The sequence below is a fragment of the Helianthus annuus genome, chromosome 4 (assembly GCF_002127325.2).
Source record: "Helianthus annuus cultivar XRQ/B chromosome 4, HanXRQr2.0-SUNRISE, whole genome shotgun sequence".
NCBI classification, from domain to species: domain Eukaryota; kingdom Viridiplantae; phylum Streptophyta; class Magnoliopsida; order Asterales; family Asteraceae; genus Helianthus; species Helianthus annuus.
In genome coordinates, this window is record NC_035436.2 from 189,918,358 (window position 1) to 189,928,225 (window position 9,868).

Here is a 9,868-nt window from a genome sequence, read left to right on the forward strand (position 1 = left end):
TGATAAACATTTGAGATGAAATTTCGTCATTGATTCGTGGCAATCCAAAACAGGTTACATCAACCATGAAAAAGATAGGTAACACTAAAAGGGCATCTTAGAACTCACCCACTAATTTCAAAACATGTAAAACAAAATAATCAAAACAAATGGGGTTATAAATTTCTAGGTTAGGTTTGGCATCTAATGAGCATCATGAATGAAAAAAATAGAATGGAAAGAATATCACAATTATCGCAAAATGGCCTAAAGGCTAAAGCAAAACGAAACTATTAGGGTCTGACAAATAAATAACACATGTTTTCTACACAAAATGTACCAAAGAATAACAACATAATGATTACATATGAGATACTCAAACCCAAAGTAACAACATGCAATGCCAATTCACTCTTTGAAGATTCATTAAAACCGAAAAATAAGAAAAAAGGAACCAAATCATTCAAGCAATAGTTGGCTTTTAATCATGTAAGATATTATATGAGAAAAAAAGAAAACAAATATTGTATTATTTAAGTTGGTCATCATAGACTTTAAAACATAAAGTTTGATTAATATTAGCGTTGTAATTACTTAATTAGTTGGCGTTGTTTTGTTGGTCCGGCTCGGTTTTTAGGTTCGGTTGTTGGTTAATGAAAGTATAGTTTCAAAAAAAGATTAATATTAGCGATGCTTGATGGCGTAATCTCTACGGATTCAAACGAAAGAAAGATTATAAAAGACATACGAATACGGGCTAGTTGTGTAGACATCGGTGATTGTCTAACATCAATGCTACAATTACTTGATCATAAAATTATCATTATGTTGGAATAGAAAAAATGAACCACTACCAGTTTTCTACTTAAGCATCTATTCTCATGAATATCAAATTAAGCAACAACATTTGCAGGGGTCATAAAAAAGCAAATACCCACAAATTCACAATATCTCAACACAAAGGCACACGTTCATTTCCAGACAAATTAATCAAATTGAAAATTGAATTTATATTTTAACTTGAGAATTGAAATTTTGTATTAAAAAAATATTTAAAAGTCACACTTTCGCTTCCCAACAAAATTAATCAGAATTTCTTAAAAGTCACAATTTTGACTTTTGATCTTCTTCACAGCGTTGTACAAAGTCTCCTCGTTTTTTCGTGGTTCCACCAGAGATTATTACAACCGCAATAGTCGGCTTTTAATACTCGATTCTACCTCTATTGTAATCGCACCTCTTTCGATTCTTGTTTTCAACATATGGCTTTGATGGTGTTAACAACAAACCGTAGCCCTAATTTCAAACGTAAGGCTTCGATTATCTGGGTTTCGCCGTCTGCAAATCAACGAAATCCTCTCTCCTTCGGAATATCATTTTGGAACCGGTAAGCGTTATTTATTTTGCAAATTTAGGGTTACTAAAATTGCAATCAATGATCGATGCTATAAATTGATTCGATTAACATGAAATACGGGTTGGTTGTGAGGGTCGGAAGAATTAGGAAAAGAGATGAAATCGTAGATCGAATTAGAAGGTCTGATTCTGTTCTAAAATCCACTCCAACAACGGAAAGGCTTCGGTCGTGAAGTTCGAATTCGTAACCTCAAGGCGTTTATGCATAACGAAAAGGTGCCATACACCGTATCGCACATCAAATCGTTTTATTTTAGAAGCGTATCGTCGAATGGATCTATATGTTTTAGAGGGAAAAAGTAAAAACACGGCCACAAATTTTATATATAATAGAGATGTCAGTTGTCTATAGAAGCATGCGAGCGGTTACTTATGGTTGAGCATAGTAGGAACGCAACGGTTGGGCATGATAGAAAGTTTGGTTGGTAAATGTATAAGGGTATAATGGTATTAACGTGTTCGTTAAAAAAACTATTTAGGGGTAGAAAAATAATTTGATTAAAGTAAAAAAAAATACAATAATTAAACTACGTGGGTTAAAAATGAAAAAAAAATGACACTAAATGACAAAATAGACTAAACGGCAAAAAAAAAAAAAAAAAAACACTATTTATCTTCTTATAATTTCTATAGAGATAATATATATAGTTTCTTTTTTTCATATTTACTTTTAACATTAAATATATTTATTTAATTTTAACTTTTAATGATTTTCTTTTATAATATTACTGATACTATCTGAACAATATCGGCACCGGTAACGTATAACATCGGTATAGTTTTTTTTTATTATTAACGTTATCATGTGCCTATTATTAAGCACGGTTCGATAAAAGTTCTACTCGAACGGGTCATATATAGTTGATTTTTACCATAAAAAATCGAACATATTACAACCAAACAACATCGATATTCGAACGAGTCATATGTAGTTGATTTTATTTATTATCACAAAATGAACATATACCGACCCAACAACATCGGTATTCGAACGAGTCATATATAGTTGATATTTTTATCAGCACAAACCAAACATATACCGACCAAACAACATCGGTAACGATACCGTATACTTTTTTATAGAATTCTCAACGTGGCGGTATAAACTTCATTAAACACAAAGTAATATTCGCAATAAAGTATTTTTTAGTATCGTAAGCTGTATCGAGTGTCTGTATGATACCCGTATCGTAACTGACCGATACCGACCAAATAACACCGGTACCGGTACGTGTATTCATTTTTATAGACTTTCAATCGGTTAAAAAATGTGTCGATTGGCAACGATGGCTATGCCGAGTGTCGGTATGTATCATACTGGTACTATAATGAACTAGGCTGATAATGACTAGTTATAACTATTGTATAGTTTTATTTATATAACAACTATTAAAAAAATAAAATATACATTACATACATATAAGTTTTATCATAAATATATAATAACATTATAGTTTTTATATAGTTTTATTTATATACTTCACAACACAAAAAATATAAATAATATTATCAAATACATATTTCAAAAGAATTTGTTTTTTCACATAATAAACCTAACAAAATAAGTCACTAATAGGTAAGGGTTAAGAAAAAATAAAATAAAGATACAAAACTTTGGGTATATGATCGGGTATGTAGTTCGGGTAAACGGGTATATAGTTTCGGGCAATCAGGTCGGGTATCACCTAATCACATACCCACGAAATTTTTTTAAAACTAATCCCATACTCGGCCAACACCCGTCGAGTTTCTGGTATACCCGTTCTATATATTTCGAGTTTCCGGTAATACCCATTGGACTCAAGTTTTTTTTTTTTTTGTCATCACTGATATGAATGTCATGTTTTTTTGAATTGTATCCATATTAGAGCACCATCACCGACGGGAATGGGACATAAACACCTCCACATTATTCTTAATTCTCTCATGGTTTGGATTTCTTAGAGTCTATCTCTCTATTCTTCCTCTTTCCTCGTTCTTTCATGGCTCGGATTTCTTACAATCTATCTCTTCATTCTTGCCTCCACCTCTCCTCCTCATCGGCCTCAAATTTCTCAAAAATGTCGCGATTGAGATGCTCTTAGTATTTAATATGCTTAAAATGTAACCTGTTTAAAATTAACAAGCCTACATTTTTAGGAGTATCCGAGTATATTTGTTTGAACAAGTTTGTAGCTTTTAATACAACAGAATTGAGTTTTTGGCTTTATTGTATATAAAATAAGAAAATATAATAGTGTTTAATGACAAATTGACAATAGAAAACAAGATTGATATACACGTGCATTGAATTTATGTGACGAGACAAATTAGTCAAAACCCTGCTCTTTTTCTATCGCTATTCGTTTGTTTTCTTACAGAAATTAATTTTTTTTTAACAAACGATTGATATAATCAGAAAACTTGTTAAGTTACATAAAAAAATATAAAACTATTATTAAATTATATGCTATCAAACACAAAATAATGCATTCATTTGTATTACCCTAAAGACTTAAAGGACAAAGTCGGTGGGAAATCTCACCGGCTTTGCTCCATGCCCCCCTCACTTTAATAATTTTACAATTTAGCCCTTTACTTTGTCTTTGCAACATGCCCCCCTCACTTTAATGATTTTGCTATTTTAGCCCTTTACTTTGTCTTTAAACTTTTATAAAATAACAAATTTAGCCTCTAAACCTCCTACTTGAATTTCTAAAATCACAACCTCATCTTTCAAACTTTACCAGTACCAATCCTCTACTTTGGTTTTTCACCATCAACCCCTTAGCTCTTACATAGTTACGCCACCAACCATCTTCTTTTACATTTCTACCAACACCCCCTCATCTTTTACTCATTTCCGCCACCACCCCTAAACTTTTACACTTTGTTTTTTTTAGACTTTGCTTTTTTACCCATTCGACTATTACTCCATTTTTACACATGCCCAACGTTTAAAAAATTGCAATTGTAACCCCCTAAACTACAACTCCTACTTTTGCAAATGCCAATTCATTGTGTTTTACGAAATGTCTTAGGCATTGTATTTTAAATTTTGTGTCTACCTTTATGTTTTACATCTTTTTTAATTTTCTTTTACGCACTGCGTTCTACGAATCATGTTTTGTCTTATTCTATGTTTCCACCCGTCGCGCGCGGCCGCAACGCGTGGCGGGCAAAATACTACTACAATCTTAAAGGAGAAAGTCGGTGGGTTTCCCACCGGCTTTGCCTCCCTGTCCCCATACTTTCACGATGTTGCAATTTTAGCCCTTTGACTTTAGCATCTTCAAAGTTTCACAAATTGACAAATTTAGTTCCTAAACCTACCCCTCATCTTTTACACATTTCCACTACCACCCCTATACTTTTAAACTTTGTCTTTTTTAGACTTTGTTTTTTTACCCCTTGCACTATTACTCCATTTTTACCCCCACCCAACTTTTAAAAAATTGCAATTGTAACCCCTAGACTACAACTCCTACTTTTGCAAATGCCAATGCATTGTGTTTTACGAAATGTCTTATGCATTGTGTTGTACACTTTGTATCTACCTTTGTGACTTACACTTTTTTTTGTCATTGTCTTTTACGCACTGCATTTTACAAATCGTATTTTGTCTTACTATATGTTTCCATCCGTCGCGCGCCGCCGCAACGCACGGCGGGCAAAATCCTAGTTCTTCCATAAAAATAAAGACTAGTATTACATATAACAAAGATCAACCACTAACTAATTCAATTAAAAAGCTAAAGTGCAATGTTTTCAACTTTGGACTGCTCAGAGATAAATAGATGATACACTATTATTCATAAAAAAATGTGTTCAACCGGTAAGAAGAGTACGCCGGTGTGATGGTAGTTGGTGATGGAAGAAGTGGTGGTGCGTAAAGGAGGTGGTGTGTGAATGGTCGTGTAAGGGTTATGAACAAAATTGAAGAGGTAAAGGGGTAAAATTTTCATTCAACATTATTTTAAAACTTAATGGGTAAAAGGCTTGCTGTCTAATTCAGAAGTGCCCTTCTGACGAACCAAATACACTTACACTGTGTTCCAGTGTTTACTAATGGAAGGAAAGGAAAAGAAACAAAAAGAAAGTAAAAATATATTGTGTTCCAGAGTTTCATTTACGGAAGGAAAAGAAAGGAAAATAAAACATGTCGTGTTCCCGAGTTTCATTTAAGGAAGAAAAGGAAAGGAAATGAAAGAAAAACTAGGCTAAATTCTTTAATTTTTTTATCCTTCCGATTTGGAAGGAAATGGGGGGAGAGACATCTTTTTTTTTCCTTTCTCATCCTTTCCTTTCTCACTGTTATTTTCTTTTCTTTTCTCACGTTAAGTTAACTCGGGAACAGAGCGTTAATGCTAAGTTAAAAGATTCAGATGTAGCCACTTAATGGAGTCAATAAGAAACTACCAAACAACCCCTACATCTTATAGAAGGTATGTGTGTGTGTGTATATATATAGGATCAAGATTAAGAGAAAACCACTACGAGTTGTGAAAACTTAGAGAACTCAGCCTTCCCGAGCGAGTTTTGACCCCATTTTTTTACACCCCTAGTTTAAGATGATTCAAAGGCGGATGTAAAAAAAATCGAAGTTCGGCCCCTTACAACAGCTGTAAAAAACTGATGACATAAGCATGACATCACCTTTTTGCAGCATTTACGGCTGCTGTAAATTAAAAAAAAAAGAACTTTTTTTTTGTGGAAAATTGATTTTTTAAGGATTTTAGTAAAATTTTGTTTGAAAAAACCTTTCGTAAGGCCGAGTTCTCTAAGTTCTTATAACTCGTATTAGTTTTCATTTTACCCTAACCCTATAAATATAAACACATATCTATATAAGGTAGGGTTCTAGAGTGAACAACCTCCCAATAGTGAACTGTGTGAACTCATCTGGACCTTTAATTTCCTTTTTAGTTGTCAAGGGTGGGATTGTAATTTTATAAAAAAATAGATTTAAATCATTATCTTAATAATTGAAATCAGTTATCCTATTTTAATTCCTTATCCATAATATCTTTCCTATTTTAAATTCATTATCCACAATATCTTTTATTTCAATTTTCTTTTTCAGATTTCATCACCAGAATTCAAATTTTGATTTTTAAGATCCACGTAACATTCATATTTCAACGGTATACACATGTGTACTTGGATATAAATAGAACAGTACATATGTGTACTTAGCATCGTACATATGTGTACAGTAATTCACAAGTGTACATCAAACATTCAATACAAAAAAATCCGAGATATCACAAAAACAGACGATATACACATGTGTACATCGCATTAAAAACAGGGAAAAATCAGAATACACATGTGTACATCGCATTTAAACAGAGCAAGGATAATGAATTTAAAATAGGAAAGATATTATGGATAAGGAATTAAAATAGGAAATATGTAACTGATTTTAATTATTAAGATAATGATTTAAATCTAATTTTTTATAGAATTACTTTCTTATTTAATTTATGAGAGAGAACATGATTTATGCAATCAATTTAAGATGAAAATTACACATATACCCTTTTTTATTTAATTAAATGGAAAAAATTAACCAAATAATTACCATCATGCCACTCATCTAAATCTCAAGATCATATAAATCATAGGCCAAGATGAGTTCACACAGTTCACAATTAAGGGGGTGTTCACTCTTGAACCTAATCCTATATATATAGGGTAAGGTTATTGTAAAAAAAAGTGTTTTTTTGTAAGAAGGGTAAGAAATAATCTACGCCATTAGATCTTTGATCTAATGGTTGAGATCAATAGAGACCAAATCGTAAATTGTGTTTTATTATTTTGGATTGATTTGAAAAATGTAGGGGTAATAGAGTCTTTATATCCATTTAAAAATAGGAAACTGTATCTTCATATGCACACCAGTTATCAAAACCCCTACAAATTCGCGATTTCACTCCTCAAAAATCGGATTTCATGGAAGAAGATCATCATCGAAAAACATCGTTGTGTTATAAACATAATCCACAATCCTTGTTAATCGTCTATCGTCCTTTAATTTCAGGGTTCCATAACATTCATCGGTGTTCTTTTTTTTAGGGAAAAGATCAAAATCGAGCGGTAAAGAGTGTTATATATAATGTTGTAGTGTTATACAGAGTTATAAAAGGGTTATATGGTGTTATATACTATTCATAGTGTTTTATAGTGATTTGTAGTGTTATATATTGTTTTGTATTGTTATATACTAATTACAGTGTTATGAACTGTTGAATGGTGTTTTGTAGTGTTATATACTTATTATAGTGCTGAATGGTGGTTGCAGTGTTACATATAATATTTTAGTGTTATACAGGGTCATAAAAGGGTTATATGGTGTTATATACTATTCGCAGGGTTTTATAGAGATTTGTAGTGTTATATCTTGTTTTGTAGTGTTATATACTTATTATAGTGTTATAAACTATTGAATGGTGTTTGTAGTGTTATATACTTATTACAATGTTATGAACTGTTGAATGGTGATTGTAGTGTTATATATATAATGCTTGCGGATAAAAGCCCTTAAATATAACACTATATAAAAACCTTCATTCTGGGTCCATTAATGTATAACACTATACAACACTCTATAAAACCTTTATTTTGCAATTTTCAGACTTTATAATTGATAAACGATAACTCACAGAATCTTAATGGATCTTAAAAAAACAAATTCGTATTCCTATAAATAAGGGTGACTGTTATAGAAGATTATCAATAAATTGAATCAATGATAAAATTACTTGTTTATCTTATTGAATTAATTTAGATTGAGGACATATGTCACCTCCACAATATTTCTCACATTTCTCACACTTTTAACCCTTTTACAGGATCCTTTGCCTATATATATATATATATATATATATATATATATATATATATAGGGTGGGAGTTGGCTACAAAGTCCATTTTTCCTAAAAAGTGTAAAAAATCATAAAACACCATAATGTCAACCATAAAACACACTCAAAACCCACAAATAACTAAGTGAAGATTACTAAAACACCATATTAGTGGGTTTTGTGTTGTGTTATGGATGATAAGGCTTTGATTATCGAATGACTAACATTAGTGTGTTTTATGTTGATTATCATGTTGTGTTTTATATTCATAGTTGTACGATGGTGTGTTTGAAGTTTTTAAGGACTGTTAGGGTTTGGATATTGTGTTTTAGTGATCTTCACTATGTTATTTGTGGGTTTTGAGTGTGTTTTTTGGCTGAAATTGTGGTGTTTTAAGACTTTGTACACTTTGTAGGAAAAATGGACTTTGTAGCCGAACTTCACCCTATATATATATATATAGGGAGAGGATCATGAGAAAACTAGATATAAATGAGAAAACTAGAAAACTAACTAAAATCCACTAAAAAGGAGGGGGAGGGAGACTTTTAATGAAGGATGGGAGACTTTTAATGAAGGAGGGGTAAAATTGGAAAAAAAAAATATATAACTTTTCAAACATTTCCCATTTCTCCATACGTTATCATTTTGAAACAAAAATGGCACCATAAGATCACAAATTTTCTTATCTTTCATTCAAGTATATTCGAGCATATTTTTTATGACATAAAAAAAGATTTATGGTGTCGTCTTGTTTTCAACACTATTATTATAGTAGTGCACATGTGCAATATAACATGTACTACAATTGCATTACATGCTTAAAATTAGCTTTTTGAGTCTAGTTTAGCTTTTAGGGTAAGTTTTTTTTGAAGGTTTAGGATTAGGATTAGGTTTTTGGGTGTGTGTGTGTGTGGGGGGGGTTAGGTTTTTTTTTTGGGGGGGGGGTGGGTGGGGGGTTTAGGTTTTTTTTCGGGTTTATGTTTAGGGTTTAGTTTTAGGTTTTTGGGGGTGAGGGGGTTTAGGTTTTTAGGGGGTGGGGGGGGGGGGTTAGGCTTTTGGTGGGGAGGGTGAATTTAGGTTTTTGGGAGGTGGGGGTGGGGGGGTTAAGGCTTTTGGGGGGTGTCGGTGGGGGGGGGGTGGGTTAAGTGGTTTAGGCTTTCCGTATTAGTGCACATGTGCAGTACAAATTTTTTTTTTTTTGAAATTTTTTTCCATAAATAAAAAGTAGCGATTTTTCTTTAAAAAATTGTAAAAAAAAATTTTGGTATTTTTTAGGTTTTTTTTAGGTTTTTTTAGTTAGTTTTTTGGTTTTCTCATTTAAACTAGTTTTCTCATGATCCATCCCCTATATATATATATATATGGTGGGAGTTGGCTACAAAGTCTATTTTTCCTACAAAATGTACAAAGTCTTAAAACACCATAATTTTAACCATAAAACACACTCAAAACCCACAAATAAGAGAGTCAAGATCACTAAAACGCCATATTTGTGGGTTTTGTGTTGTGTTTTGGATGATAAGGCTTTGATTATCGAATGACTAGCATTAGTGTGTTTTATGTTGATTATCATGTTGTGTTTTATATTCATAGTTTTACGATGGTGTGTATGGAGTTTTTATGGA